The 15,033-nt window shown below is 39.6% G+C and overlaps 1 long non-coding RNA gene across 1 annotated transcript in view; it reads left to right on the top strand.

Moving 5' to 3' along the window:
* The window catches only part of LOC141770216 (uncharacterized), a 72,062-nt gene extending 57,051 nt beyond the window's left edge, over nucleotides 1-15,011 (top strand). The window contains exon 3 of the long non-coding RNA XR_012594469.1: nucleotides 14,904-15,011. This is a non-coding gene — a long non-coding RNA (uncharacterized LOC141770216). The remainder of the gene's footprint in view (nucleotides 1-14,903) is intronic.
* Nucleotides 15,012-15,033: the final 22 nt, after the last annotated feature.

Here is a 15,033-nt window from a genome sequence, read left to right as displayed (position 1 = left end):
AACTTAGCAAAGTGGTTGTGTTGTGTTTTGTTGTTGTTGTTGTTGTTTTGTTTCAATTTACAGCATTAACCATGTGTTTAAAACTTAAGCACAAATAACAATACAACAATATAAACATACTTTAGAAGTCCTGGTATTATCTGCAAAGTATATATAAAAAAAAAAATTAAAGGTACCCCTTCTGTAGAAAAATGGCTGCTATGAGTGATATAATTATATAATAATAAACTTTATTTATATCACACCTTTCTTAACAATATTACAAAGTGCTTCACAAAATAAAATAAAACCAAAAAAGGCAGATGATATGAGATTAAGGCCAAAGGACATGAGCACAGATGAAGTAAAGACAATAAAATGAATGAGATCAGATAAATAGGAATAAAAAAAGTACGAATAAAAACGATATCAAACAATTCCAAAAGCTTTCACAAATAGATAAGTTTAAAGATGAGATTTAAAAGAAGCCAGAGACTGTGTGTCTGAGTTCAGTAGGCAGAGAGATCCATAGTTTTGGGGCTCTAATAGCAAAAGCCCGATCACCCTTTGTCCCAAACCGTGACCTGGGAATACCCAGCAGGGCTCCATCCGCAGATATCAATGGTCAGAAACCACTACATGACATTAGATCGTTAATACTGATGCATTAATGCATAAGGATCATTTTACTGTTGTATCTGGTCAATGTGGAGCTAAGTTTAACCACTTTATACACAATTTGGTTGTGTAGTCCAGTAGTGGGCCCCCTCTTAAGGGTCACAAGATGAATCTGAAGGGTCGTATGATGATTAATGGAGTAGAACAGAAAAAAAAAATAGCATTTGCTTTGCTCTTTTTGTGAAATAGTGGATTATTTTACTCCTTTGGGCCTTTACTGAAATGAAGCCATCTGATAAGTTTAGAGGGGAAATCACTCTTTGGAGGTACTTCTAACTCATATATCTGAAAAGTGACGAGGGGCTCCAACTACTGCTTTAATCTTTAACAATGCATCATATGTTTATTAATGTAAAACCTTAATCTGAAAAGTAACAAGTAACTCCAGCCCTCAATGTTGTGAAGTAAACACTACACGAGTTTCTGAGCAGAAGTATAAAGTATAATATAACATGAAAATACTCTAAGTATCTCAAAATTGTACTTGAGTAAATATACTTAATTTGCTTACGTTATCCCATCAACCTCTTACTTCTCAAAGCTGCAGTATTATCAGTTTGCCAAATCATAGCACTAAAATAGGCAAAGTTACAGGCACTCTGTTTATTTCCAGAAATCGGTAGAATTTGTTGAAGCACTGGTAACGGCAGCGGATCAATAGGGAGCCAGAGAGCTGTTATCACTCTTTCAAATGAACCGATAATTAATTAGGACCACATGTCATCGCCACAAATGCACCATGGGACGACCGGGCTTTGTTGTTGTTGTTATTTTGGGCGAGGTGAGGCGACGTCTACCTTTCAACCTTGATTATCTTTGGTGTTTGTCAGAGTAACACAGTAGAAACCAGCAGCAGGTGCAGAGAGTTGATTAGAATCTGGCACAGTCACATGATGATGACTCATCGAAACACATGCGAGGCGAGGAGGAAGAGGAAGCGGAGGGCAGGACCAAATCATCAGCGTCTCTCTCTATCTCGCCCGATCTCTCTCATGACTTTGTCAAAAGGCACACAGATTAAGAAAAACAGCGCTAATTAAAACTTTTGTATAAGACTGAATCTAATTGAGCGGGCTGATTATTAAGTAGCTTTTCAGACGTACGCGAGGCCATCGACGTGCCACAGCTACGAGCAAGGGTAAAAACTTCATCATCAGCATCAGCTCGGATGGGATCTGAGGTTGTCAAAACATGGCCCAATTAAAAAAGTTAATTCATTAAAACTTGCTGGACTTGTCGACAGACCTGGAAGATGACTGATTTATCTGATGTTTATTTCTGCACAGCTCCCACTATTCTGAGCAGCTCCGTGTCCTTGCTCTTTTCAGAAAGGGATAAGAAATGCTGTACTTCTCAGCAATTTAATGTGTAGTCTAATTAAGATGTTAAGAACATACCGTGCTCGCAGACATGTAAAATGACTTTGCTGCGTCATTGTGCAGCGACAGCCATTTCAGTTCACCTTGAAGCATTTATCGCATCTATCAGACATGATTGCCACAGAAAGGTCTTTCTCGAATTTTACGCAGTAGTGCTAAATTGGAATACTTTTGTGGATTAAAGTGTGCAGTGAGGAGTACGAGTTTAACAGCGGCTACAGCTACATGTTTTACTCTACGGTTTGTAGAGCTGGGGCCGTTTGCACCAAATGTTCATAAGTTCAAATTTAGCTAACTAAGTTTCACTAAGTGGAGATTTAAGCTTCGCTAAACTAAATCATGGGTTGCACCAGAAAACATATTTACAAAGCACAGTTTTAACCTGCAATAACTGATTTTTGTTTTTGGCCACTTGGGGGCAGCAGAAACAAGCTGTGAACACAACATTGACCTATCATCACATTTTAACGGGCGGGTCCATCTGCGTTCTGTTACGTTTTTTCAAATGGAAACACCCACTCAGCTGTTGCATGAAGCAGGTAACCAAAGTACGCTAATCGAAGCTAATCAATAAACTTATGAAGAAGAGGAACGCTAGCACTAGCTGAGTCAAAGTGAGCTGTGCTAAGTTTGGAAATAACTGAAAGGTAATTCAGATTTTTGGGAGTGGGGTTTTATGTATTCTCCCATGTTCTGTGAGGTAAAATTACAGTTTTTGTGAATGGAGTCTGGTAGTTTAGAATAGATCAATATAACAGCTTCAGTTCCCCGTCGGAAAGGGCTGTCTGGCAGCGAGGTAAAGCAGCTGTGGAGAAAAACGTATTTTAGCCTCCTAAAAAATCTATCAATTTAAGTTTAGTGTAGTTTAAGTTAGATTATTTTCACCCGCTTTACCTCGCCATCAGACGGCCCTTTCTGATGGCCCTCTCCGACGGGGAACTCATTAAATCACGGTCTTAAAAACCACCAGATCGGAATCTATTCACAAAAACAATAATTTTACCTTGCAGAACACGGCAGTTGCTGGTGTGCCGCTGCATCGATCGGTTAGTTTGTTTGTGTTATTGTGTGACTTTCGGATCCAAACTAACGTGACGTCCACACAGCAGTAAATTGCTTAGCTTCTGTGCTGGTACTCCTGTCTACTTCTCCAAACTGGGATCGTGCCGACCGGCATCTAAATTACTGTATGTAACATGAATACACTGACTATACTGTATATGCAGCAGTGTTACCATGCAGAAATTGCATTTTTACACTAAAACATATATATACTTAGACCAAAATTTTAATGTTTGGATTTGAATACACAAGGAACACCACTGGGAAGCTACGGAATTATATAAAAATCTAAAAAAATAATAATAATAATAATGGACCCGCCCTTTAAATGGATATGGTGAACATGTTAGCAAACAAGATATGTGTATACTGCTTGTAATGTACACATAATATAAGAATAATTCTGATATCAAGTTAAAAGAAAAACATCCTGAGCGATCCTGTTAAATACCATGTCGATGTTTGAAGTCCCAGAATAATACATCAAGAATTGTATGCATAGTATTCTTCTCCACAGACTAATGGATAGACTGGAGAGAGACAACAATAATAAGCACACCTCAATGAGTAAAGTAATGAACAAACAATGTCAGGATTAGAGCCTTAAACTCCTGCTGGGCCCGCCCATGCTCACACTGAATGCTCTTGTGCTACAGTACCATGAATCACTCTGGATTGGAGCGTCCAGCAGATGGCACCGATATGTTCATAAATGACAGACTACAGCAGATGGAGAGGGAAGAAAGGCGAGACGACATACTGTAAGAGACAGAGAAAGGCAGAGTGGGACAGATGGAGAGGATTACACAGCGGAGAGCAAAAGGATATCAGAGTAAAGAAAATAAAGTATATGTACAGAGGAAGAGGGAATGTGGAGGGTCATGTGACAGATTGATTAAGAGCAGAGCTATTACTGTACTAAAGGAAGCCAAGAGAGAGCTAACCTTTTCTCACAAAAAAAAATCCCACAAAGTTCCAGCTCCTTGAAAAGCAACAGAGCTTTACCGAGCTTAGCGATATGTAAAAGAAAAAACAACCTGTCTAAGCAGAGACTCAGGCAAAACTTAAGAAAAGAAATTGCTGAAACAAGAAGTTTGTTCTATGGAAGTTTTACCAAAAAAGGACACTTAGATTTAGTTTCCCCTCAAAATATGCTTCTGTGTGCAATATTGTTTGCCTAAAATAATAATAGGCTCATCCAAAAGGTGCTCTGCTCGACTCTAAAGTTGAAAGATTAAAGCTGCTAAATTCAGTATCCTTAATATGGCAGCAAGCAACTATTTGCTATGTAAAGATATATAAGAGTAATATCTACCTGAGCAGAGAATGAAGTCCCTCTCCCTCTGTGTTGTAGTCTGAGCTTCTCTGTGCTTTGTTGACATAGCTGGGCCAGCCAAACGTGCTTTAAGTGCATGTTCGTGCATGTGAGTGTGCCCCACTGGCTAGCTCACGGCCGCCGCTTTGCACTGCTCTCATACAGCGGTCACATCTTATAATGTCGTACTGACCGACGGCGTTGTCATGGAAGCGTAGCACCCACACTCTGGTTCCCCCTCAGGTAAACACTGTTAGCTTTGTCAGCAATTTCGCCGTTGTTTTGCACTGTTAGCGCCTTTAGCACCATTAGCTGTGAGCTGCCGGCTCGCCATCGTCATGTTGAGAGCCGTGCAGAGGCAAAAGAAATGCTCCCAATCCTGTATTTAGCGCCTTTAAGTTTACCTTTCACCTTTCAGTCCGGTTGTACTTAGCTCCAACCTCTTGTGTCACTTCTGGTTGCAAAATGCCGAACTCAAGGCTTCAAAATGGCAGTCCACAAACCAATGAGTGACGTCACGGTGACTACGTCCACTTCATATATACAGCCTATATATCTACATGAGGCGGTCTCAGACAAAATGTGGCCCCCATGATGACCTTCTTCCACTGATCACCCCACTGGTGGTGTTTCCTTTCACTCCTGACGTTCTAATCAGCTTTTAACAAAAATTATGATTTCAGATTTAAACTACAAATCCACCCTGCACTGTATACTTGTCTTCTCTAAATGTAGTCTTTCATTTCTAGAAATGAAACGTTCATAACGTGTAAAACCTGGCGTCTGCCTTGATAAAATGTTTACTGGCAAGAAAGTGAAGCAGAGATGGACTATTATTAAAGTGATGAGACAACCTAAGATATTTTCCTAGAAAATCCTTGTTTTTGTATTTACACCATCTGCGTTTCTGAAAGGAGTTTAGAAAAATTAAAAACAGCAATTTGGAAAGAAACCTTATAAAACAAGATGCATTTTCTGATTTACTGATTCTGAACATTTCCACAGAATCAGGTCTGCTCTTTTGTTCTTTATCTGATCATTAGCTTCTAATCTTTTCCTTTTCCTTTCCCACAGCAGAGAGTCATTGGTTTATCTCCCTTTTCAAATGCAATTCAATCAGAAATGTTATTCATCAAAGCTTATTCTGCCAGAAACTACTACTACTACTACTACATTATGATCTGGTTTTATGAGAGCATGATAGATATGTCCTCATCTCTCTCATATTTTACAGCACAATCAGTCCATTTCATGTTAGGCTGAGAAATACAGTCTCCTTTTATTAGTCCCCAGTGTATGATGAAAGCTGGGGAAGTTATTTTTTGTCTTTCTTCCCCCTCTAATATCAGTTCTTGACAGGAACAGTAAGGGGATGAATCAGAGATTGCCAATTTGTCATTGAGGGTTTTTTTTTATCAGCTAAATTTAAACTAAGAAATTTACGACTCTCTTGTCCTTAAAAAATCTCTTTGCCTATTCTCCTGATTTAAGGGCCCTCTGCGGTCCAGCCAAAAAATGAATGGGACATATCATGAAAAACTCACTTTTGCAGTGCTTGTGCTCATATATTTGGGTATCCGGAGTGCCTATCAACCCACAAACTGTGAAATAAGACAACCCAGTCAGTTTTTTGTGGGCTGTTCAGATCAGAAAACATTAAACATTAAACAAGCCATTCACATTTGGCTCCCCTTCCCTTCATTAGAATATACCGCCCCTCATCTGAGTATCTCCACCCACGGCTTTAGAACTACGTTTGCAAAGGTGCGCCATATTTTTCTCGCAAGCCAATCAGAGCAGACTGAGCCTTTTCAGGAGGGGGTCTTAAAGAGACAGGCGCTAAAACGGAGCGTTTCAGACAGAGGCTGAATACAGGTATTTTCAAACAGGCAGCATGAGAAAAATAATGTGTTTTTTGATCATTAAAGCATATAAACATGTTCTAGTAGAAACTCCGAATACAAGTATGAACCTGAAAATGAGCATGATATGTCCCCTTTAAAAACAACATGAAGATCTGATGATCTGTTCCCGTGTCAGTACTGGCCTTTCTTTGCCCCTGCAACCAGCCTCTTTCATCTCTCCCCTCATCATTTTAAATGCCATGAAGAGGCCACATCATGAGTACCGTGGTGTCGGTAAGAGGGCTTAAGAGGCCGCCTCCTCTCAGAGGCATGTTGAGTTGTGAACGAGCCGGTCTGGACCGCTCATAACATTAACAGCAGAAGTCCTAGACTGCTAATACTGTCACGCTGTGAGAGAAAGTCAAGCAGGGAGAGAGGAAGGGAGAGGTGTGAGTGTGCGCTGCACTTGAATTACAACAAGATGTACCTCATTGGTTGATGGTGACACGCAGGGAGTCGTGGAGAGAAGCGTGCGAGCGTGTTTTGAGGTGTGTGAACGTGCACACGATGGTAGTCTGTGGACAATATTCTTCATTTGTTGGTTATATAAACAACCACAGCAGGCATCACTTCCAAAATCGGTGTGAGAGTGAGAGTGTGAGGGTGTGTGTGTTAGACCCTTAATAAAATTACACTGTGGTTTCATGCACATGCAGAGAGCACACACAGAGAAATACACAGAGGGGTCTGTGGGATGAATTAGATGGCGGTGTGTGTAATTTACACATTCTGCAGGTCAATATTTTCCTATTTTGTTTTTATGAGCCACTGAGATTAATTTATTTATCTTATTCGAACACATTTTGTTTGGAGAAAGTCTTTCTTGATCTGTGTCTTTGCTGTTCTGAAAGTGAGAAAGTATGCTGTTTTTTCCTCTTCACCTGAAATCTCTTGTGTTTTACCGTTACAAGTTACTGGTTTTCTTGTTTTTCACAATCAGTTTTGTTTACCTTGTGGCTCCCAATGCGCCGCAATAAAGTTCAAAAGGGCATAAATTGGAATTGAAACACTGTTGGCAGCCTTCAGAATGTGTTTTACTGCTCTATTATACAGATGAAGGTATTATTCCACTCTGGACTGCATGTTTACTAAGATGGAGCTGCAGTTTTGTTCAATGCACCAAAAGACATACTTAGGAAAGTCAGGTTTGTGAGCCATCTAGTGGGTTGAATGTTATTTTGGTTGAAAATACTAGCATTTTTGTGTTATTCAAGAAAGAATTTCCTATTTTACTTCTGCGGGATAGATGCTGATTTGATGCAAACGCTGCTTTATTCCATGTACGTATCATAACAAAGGCTTGTATATTCGCAGTCCTCGGTCTTCCGCTTTCCCTTTTTGAATGATGAATACAGACTACCACGGTCTGCTGGTAGGGAGAGTTATTTCTTCTCACACAAGCGTAGAACATACGTGCTAATTTGCCGTTGACTCTCGTATTTTGTGCAACTTGTCGGCCAAGACAAAGGCAACGTGAGGCGACGCAACAGTCGGCTTTCATCGCTGCTAGTTCTTTGATGTCAGGTTGGTGTGTCTGGGCCTTTAGAGCTGTGCCGCAAGCGTGGCTCAAAAACAGTGAAGCATATAAAAACATGAAGTGATGATGCCTGTCAGCCGACCTCATACGAAAAAAGAAAGAAAATACTTGGATACAGTAAAGCAACACAAAATGTTATAACAAAATAACACAGAGGGTTATTTGATATCATGTTTTATTTTTAATTGTAGTAAGTTATGTAGGTTGGTATGGTATGGTCAACCTGTTGATTCAGTGTCACTGTCATGCTTTAGTTCCCTCAGTGGTTTTTAATGCCCCTCAGATGCCCTTCAAAGTAGTCAACTGACCCACTCTCCGAGCCCCCATATTGGTTTTGTTTTGGTCGCAGCGCTGCACAGACCAACCTCCCGCCCTGAGTGGCCAGGCTTCAACAGAGCAACCCCCTCAAGATAACACTTAAAAAGGTCACTGGTTCAATTACTGGTTCACCCGGCAGGGCTCTTAAGATGTACTCTCTCCTCTCCTGTTGCTCATTAAGTTGGCTCTTAATATAAAACGTTAACATTTACATACATATGCTGCCAATTACTGTCAAGAGTCCCCAGCTTTTGAAGAGGAGTGCGAGCTGTATTGCCTGCCTGATTGGTTACCATGGAGACACAGGAATAGAAGGTCAGCATTGTGGACGAATAGGAAGAGAGATCAGGGGGGAGTTGAATGTAACGGTGGTTTCTGATTGGTTTATTTTACAAGCCTGTTGCTTTAAAATCAGCTGGTTTTGTTACAAGTCCTTGTGTAGCTATAGATGTCAGTGTTGGGTTTAAGTCTATAAGTGCATTGGATGATGGGAGTTGAAGTATTTACATTTTTTCAGAAATTTTGTCCTAAGAGAAAAATTCATACTTTACAATAAAAACAAAATACAAAAACACAAAGTACACAATAATAAAAAAAACGACTTACTTACATATTACAAGCCATATACGATCACCAGCAGGTAATGGTTCAACAGGGTGCAATATAAAGTCGCTTATCAGCGCTACATACACAATACTTACACGGGGATACGATGCTACTTCATTTCATGTGCAAATTAGGCAATCTAAATGCAGCGAGGACAGAAAGAGACGCTGCTTCTGTTGTACTTTTGGTTGCAGATTTTATACAAAAGGCCTCATCACTTTTATCCAAGCACCCTTTTTCAACCATGCGTCAGCTACTCACACACAGTTCTTCCTTTTGACAAAGCAACGTCTGTAGAAAAACACTCACAAGCACCTGCCTCTCTCTACACACACACACACACACACACACACACACACACACACACTAGCCATTCATTTAAGAGACCAACATTTTAAAAGATGAGTCAGACTTTGAGTAGTTCCCCTTTCTCACAGTCACGTTTATGAAAATGAAAGTGTCGCATGAAGGGGCTCCTTTCAAAATACCACGGATCCATTTTACAAAATATGACGCCACTTGATATTAATCAGAGAACTTTTGGAAAGTAGTTGTTGTATCATTAGAAAGGGTAAGAAAGTGATACACTAAATCATAATGTGGTTGACTAAATATCTTATAAACAAGCTTAATAATAGTGTTTGATTTCAATTCACACTTGATTTCTTTTTTAGTTTAGAGGGTATGATTTATATTTAGTTTAATATTTATTTGCATTATTATCAAGATCATCTCATTGTCAGTGTTTTGATTCATTTTGTAAAATGAAAAAAAATGAAATTTTAAGTAGAGGTGAAAATTAAACACCAAAGTATGGTTTACATTTTGTACTGCCTTCATCATTTCAAGTGTTAATTGTAAAATGAAATGTCATTGAAACCATAATGTCGTCTCTTTCCAGCATTCTATAATGTAGGAAAATGTTTAACAAAATATATTGAACTGACCCACTTGAGTAATATGATCTTTCTATACTGCATATACTGTGAATTTTCAACAGCCAATACATTTTGAGAGAACCGTAATGCCTTCCCAATTACATTTTTATCAACATAAGGAGGAAACATTTTTAATTAACATATCTGCCAAGAAGTCACAAAATGTTCTAACTGAACGTATCAGCAAAATGTTAATTAGTACTTCATGTATGTTCCTATGATAATACAACATCTGCTCATACCAACCAAAGCATAATTAAAAAAAAATTGAATGGCGAGACTCCCCAGGCAAAAATATAATCTTTCATGCTCTGGTCATTTTTTTGATTTTGGGCTGTTTTGCTTCCATAACATGTCTTCTTTCAGACTGGAAAACATCCAAAATATACATTTAGGTGTTTATTTTACTACATTTTGTCTGTTTGCGTCTGTAGATTTCTCCTAAAGTCACCAAAAGTTAGCAGAATGGTTTTTGGCATCATTGGGCAAAAATTCCATAATAACTTTTCAGCATATTGTAATTCAAGTGTTCTGAGAGAAAACTAGACTTCTGCTCCTCCTCATGAATCTGTTTTCAGGCTTTAAAAAATCTAGCCCACGACGGGAGACTTTGACCAATCACAGGTCATTTCAGAGAGAGATTTCCTATTGGCTGTGCTCCGGCTGGTGGGCGGTGCTTGGTATTTCCTCAACCTATCTCAACATGGCTGCCGGGTCACAAACTTTCTCATTTTACAGCTAAACAGTACACTACAAGATGTTTCTGAAAACATTTGAGGAGAGAAATAGGCATTACAGTAACAGAACATTGATTCATATTTGATCAGCGCTGCCTAGTTTGACCGTTTGATCGGAGTTTGAGAGTGATTGACAGCTGCTCAGAGACGGCAGGCTCCAGCTCGGCTCTGATTGGTTGTTTTCCTCCGGTCTGTGAAATCTTGCAGATGCCATTAGGAGCACCGGAGGATGCAGAGGCACATGATTTTTTTTTTATGCACTACTGTCAGGATATAGTGATCGTTTTATAAAAATAACTTTCACTTTCAGTTCAGTTCCTCATCAGAAAGGGTCTGACTGCAAGATAAAGAAGTGGAAATATTCTAAATATAGCGTATGCTTGAATGGATATTGTTTTGTTTTTTTAGGTTAGCTTTTCTTTTAGGTGGCTAAATTACGTTTTGCTGCTGGCCCCGTCCACAGCAGTACATTGCTTTACTCCGGTACTGTCTGTTTCTCCAAACTGGGGGTGTGCCGACCGTCATCTACTGTAGGTAATACACCGACTATGGATAAGTACCTCATACAACCCCACTTCAAAACACCCAAACTATCCCTTTAATCATTCAAGGTCAATGCCTAACCTTAACCATCTCGCGAGAGTTTCACAAATTGTGGGTTACCTTCTAGACACGACCCTGCCGTGTGCCTTCTTCAAAAATTGACTTACACACTCTGAAGCCACGGCGGCTACAGAGATACTCGTGGGGACTGTGATTGGTTGCTTGTTTTTTCTTCAACAACTGTCTGATGCCGTTCGAGGTTGTTGATGGTGAAAACAATGTTGAAGAGTGTCTCAGTAATGTTCTCCTTTTCCATTTCAGCTTTACTGAAGGGAGCCGTTGTGTCTTGTGTGAAACAATCAACCTGAAATTTTAGCAGCATTAGCAGCAACTCATTGTTCCTCATACAGTAATTATCCACAAAATAGCCGTATTATATGTGAAGATATTGGAGGAGTATATATATGACGATGTCTTTATGTATTTCAGGTACCACTTTTTGGTTTTGTGTGTCCCCTAGCTATTGGACGTCTGTGTTGCTTAGCTCCCTCGGTGTAATGTTTTCACTGTTGTTCTGCAACTATAGCAATGGAATAATTTCATATAAGCTGCAGTTTAAATGAGGCAGTTGTCGCTGAGTGGCTGTGCTGCCAAGTCACCAGAGTGTAATTACCAGGCACAGCAGGGAGCGTCGTTTCACTTTGAAACACAGTTTAGACAAATCTGCATCCGAGTAAAACGGAGATACCTCAAGTGTTTGAGGAAATTGTCATTAGGTGCATCTAAATAGATCCAAGGGTTTCAACATGTGCCTGCGGGGGGAAATGGAATTTGAAAAGGCTGAGAAGTGCCTGTTCGAGATGTTTGAAAGGTAGCCATTACAAAGCCAGAGAGAGAGAGAGAGGGAGAGGGAGGGAAATGAAAAAGTGAGTGCAGTGACAGAAAGTGAGACAAGGACAAATAAAAAGGGAGAACAGAGGAAGTTAGGAATGTAGTAGAAATAATGAAAGAGGGAGAAAATGCTAATCTCTTCATGCCACTTCCCCTCTCCGCCTTCAACTCCTGGAGTGATGAGGTGCTCGTGGCCTTGAGATGCAACTGAGTCAAGCGTTGAGCATTTTCTTAATTAACTAGTGGTAAACACACACACACACACAAACACACACAAACACACACACACACACACACACGTCAAGATCCAAATTATAAATGCACACTCACCAACAGAAATAACACCGACACAGAGCACATATTCGGGTGCGGTGGTCCTCTGACTGCTAATTCACCACAGAGGAAATGAAACACACAACGGACGGAGGAATAAATGGATCCCAACAGTGTGTCTCTAGCAACAACACCGGAGCAACATTAGTTTAAAATGGTGTTGGATTACTGAAAACTATTTGGAGACTAAATATGATTTTGCATTATGAAGGCACCTCATGTAAGTGTCATTTTGCAGGTTTTGTTTCCTTCATAAACATAACGTCTATTGTGGTGTGTTGTTGGAGTGTTGAGTGTTTAATCAGAGAGCTGGTGTGGCTCTTTGGAGGGTGAAAGGTGTGTGCCGACATAGTGACAACTTTTTATGCCTCCGCGCTGGCGACAGCCGTGGCCGGAGGGTTGTCTGTCTGTACGTACATCTGTCTGTCCGGACCATTCTCGTGAACGCAATATCTCAGGAGCACCGTAAGGGAATTTCTTCAAATTTGGCACAAATGTCCACTTTGACTCAAGGATGAACTGATTATATTTTGGTTGTCAAAGGTCACTGTGACCTTACGGCCGTCCCATTCTTGAGATATCTCTGAAACTCCTTGAGGGAATTTCATTACATCTGGCACAAACATCTACTTTGGCTTTTGTTGGTCAAAGGTCAAGGTCACTGTGACCTCAGAAAACAAGCTTTTGGCCATAAATCAAGAATTCATCTGCTAATTATGACAATTTCAAACAAATGTCTAATAGGATAAAATGATGAAGTGATGACATTTTGGATGTGAACTTCAACTCGACTTGTTGGTGGAGGCATACAACCGGTATGCTGGTAATTCTAGTTACATTGAGTGGCCTTAAACAACTTTAGATATTGGTCAAGAATCTTGCAACTTATGGACAATAGAAAAACAAATGCAACTGGTCTTCTTGTAGAACATCTTCAACTGAAAGAGTCTGGAATAGGAATCAATTGTTGTTTTGTAAATTGTTCTGAAGAATTGTTTCTAATCAGTTTGTCTTTCTTTTCTACCTTTTCATTAAAATTTTCTTGCGACCATTTAAAGTTGTCTTTCACTTTGTCGTCATTGAGGGTTTGAAGATGGGTCCGATAAAGGGGACAGTGGCCGTGTGGCAACAAGCCTGGAGCCCTTTAGAACCCCCTGAAATGCAATAGCTATTTTCATCCCAATAGATCTGTACTCCTTTATTGTTGAAACTTGCAACATAAATATGTGTCCTTCCATTTCCGAATCCATGCTGTTGCTAAAATAAGCACTCTTAGTTCCAGGGTTAACTCGACCGGCCCGTCCAAACAGACAGCTGGCCCTGGTCTGGCCCCTGCGGTTTAAATCGTCCAGAATGCCGCTGTTCGTCTTCTCTTTGTCTTGTTCATGACTGATCTGCTGTTTCTGATCTGAAGTTCACGTCCTTCTGAAGCTCTCAAGGCCCAGATTCAGCTTGACAGAGCTTATTATCGCAGCCTCTACTGTTTTATCAGATCGGCCTGCCTTTAGGCCACTTTACTGAAATGGCTGAATGGGAAGCACACAAATAATACGCACTCACCAGGGTAGAAATTAATGGGTTCTCGGGGCAAAACTGCCCTTGAAAGTTCACAAAGTGCCTTTGAAATTTTAAATTAGGAGCTAACCTAATATTAATGCGACCCTAGTGTACGCACAGGCTGTGATGAAAATGAATGTTATCGTTTGTAAACTTTGTAAACAACAAAGTTAATCGTACATTAATTGAGGAACAATTTGATGTTCATAAATAGATAGATTTACTCATTATATAGAATGGCTTATTTCAGAATGATGTTGTTATATTATTGAATTATAATTATTAATGCATTAATGTGAACATCACTTTAATGTTGCAGCTTATTTTTCACTATATATACTGACTTAAGTCTGTCCTAAGTCCACAAGAATACATAACAATTTATTTGTTGATTATATTTTTCATTATGAAACTGAATCTGCAAAGTAACAAGTAACTAAAGGTATAGAAGTACAATATTTGCCTTTGAATTGTAGTGGAGTAGAAGTATAAAGTACTGGAGCTGAAAATGGAAATACTCAAGTAAAGTACCTCAACATTGACCTTAAAGGGTAACTTTGGTATTTTTCAACCTGGACCCAATTTTTTCATGCGTTTGTGTCTAAGTTATAGGGACAACAATTTTTGAAATCGGTCCAGTATTGAGGGAGAATGCTGCAGATGGCAGCCACTAAATGGGCTGTAACTTGATCGCTTGGGGCAACTCCTCACCGTCAGTGTACGTTCACTAAAAGTGCTTGTTTTTGCTACTGACAGACTCAGATTGTTAATGTAAGTGTCTGACACCATTATGGAAAGGACCCTACAGAGAAATTAAACCTTTTACTTACCTTTCGGTTTCTGTTTGTTACTATATCATGTGACTTGTTGCTGGAAAAAAAAACGGTGGAAACGTGAGTGAGAGTTGGAGAGAGGAGTGTCAGTGTTGTCAGTGTTTGTTGTGTTGGAGTACAGAAAGCGAAGCTTAGTGTTATCTAAAAGATCTTCAATGTCTTGTTGGTAATTTTTTTTGTTTTGAGCTGATTGCAGCTTTGCACAGCACTATTACCCAAGCTATATTTCCCCTTGGGACAATAAAGTATATGTTATCTTATTTTATCTTAATTTATCTTATCTTCATTTTTAGATGATTTCGACAATGTGGAGGCGACGCAAGAATTCAGAACGAGGCTTCTCTGAGTGAGACACCCAATAACCAACAGACGGATCAAGCGAAAGGTAAGAAAAAAATTTTTTTCTTTGTAGGGTTCTTTCCA

This window comes from Sebastes fasciatus, chromosome 6 (genome assembly GCF_043250625.1).
Source record: "Sebastes fasciatus isolate fSebFas1 chromosome 6, fSebFas1.pri, whole genome shotgun sequence".
Classification (NCBI taxonomy): Eukaryota; Metazoa; Chordata; class Actinopteri; order Perciformes; family Sebastidae; genus Sebastes; species Sebastes fasciatus.
The sequence above is the reverse complement of the archived record's forward strand: the minus strand, read 5'-3'. Positions and strand labels throughout refer to the sequence as shown.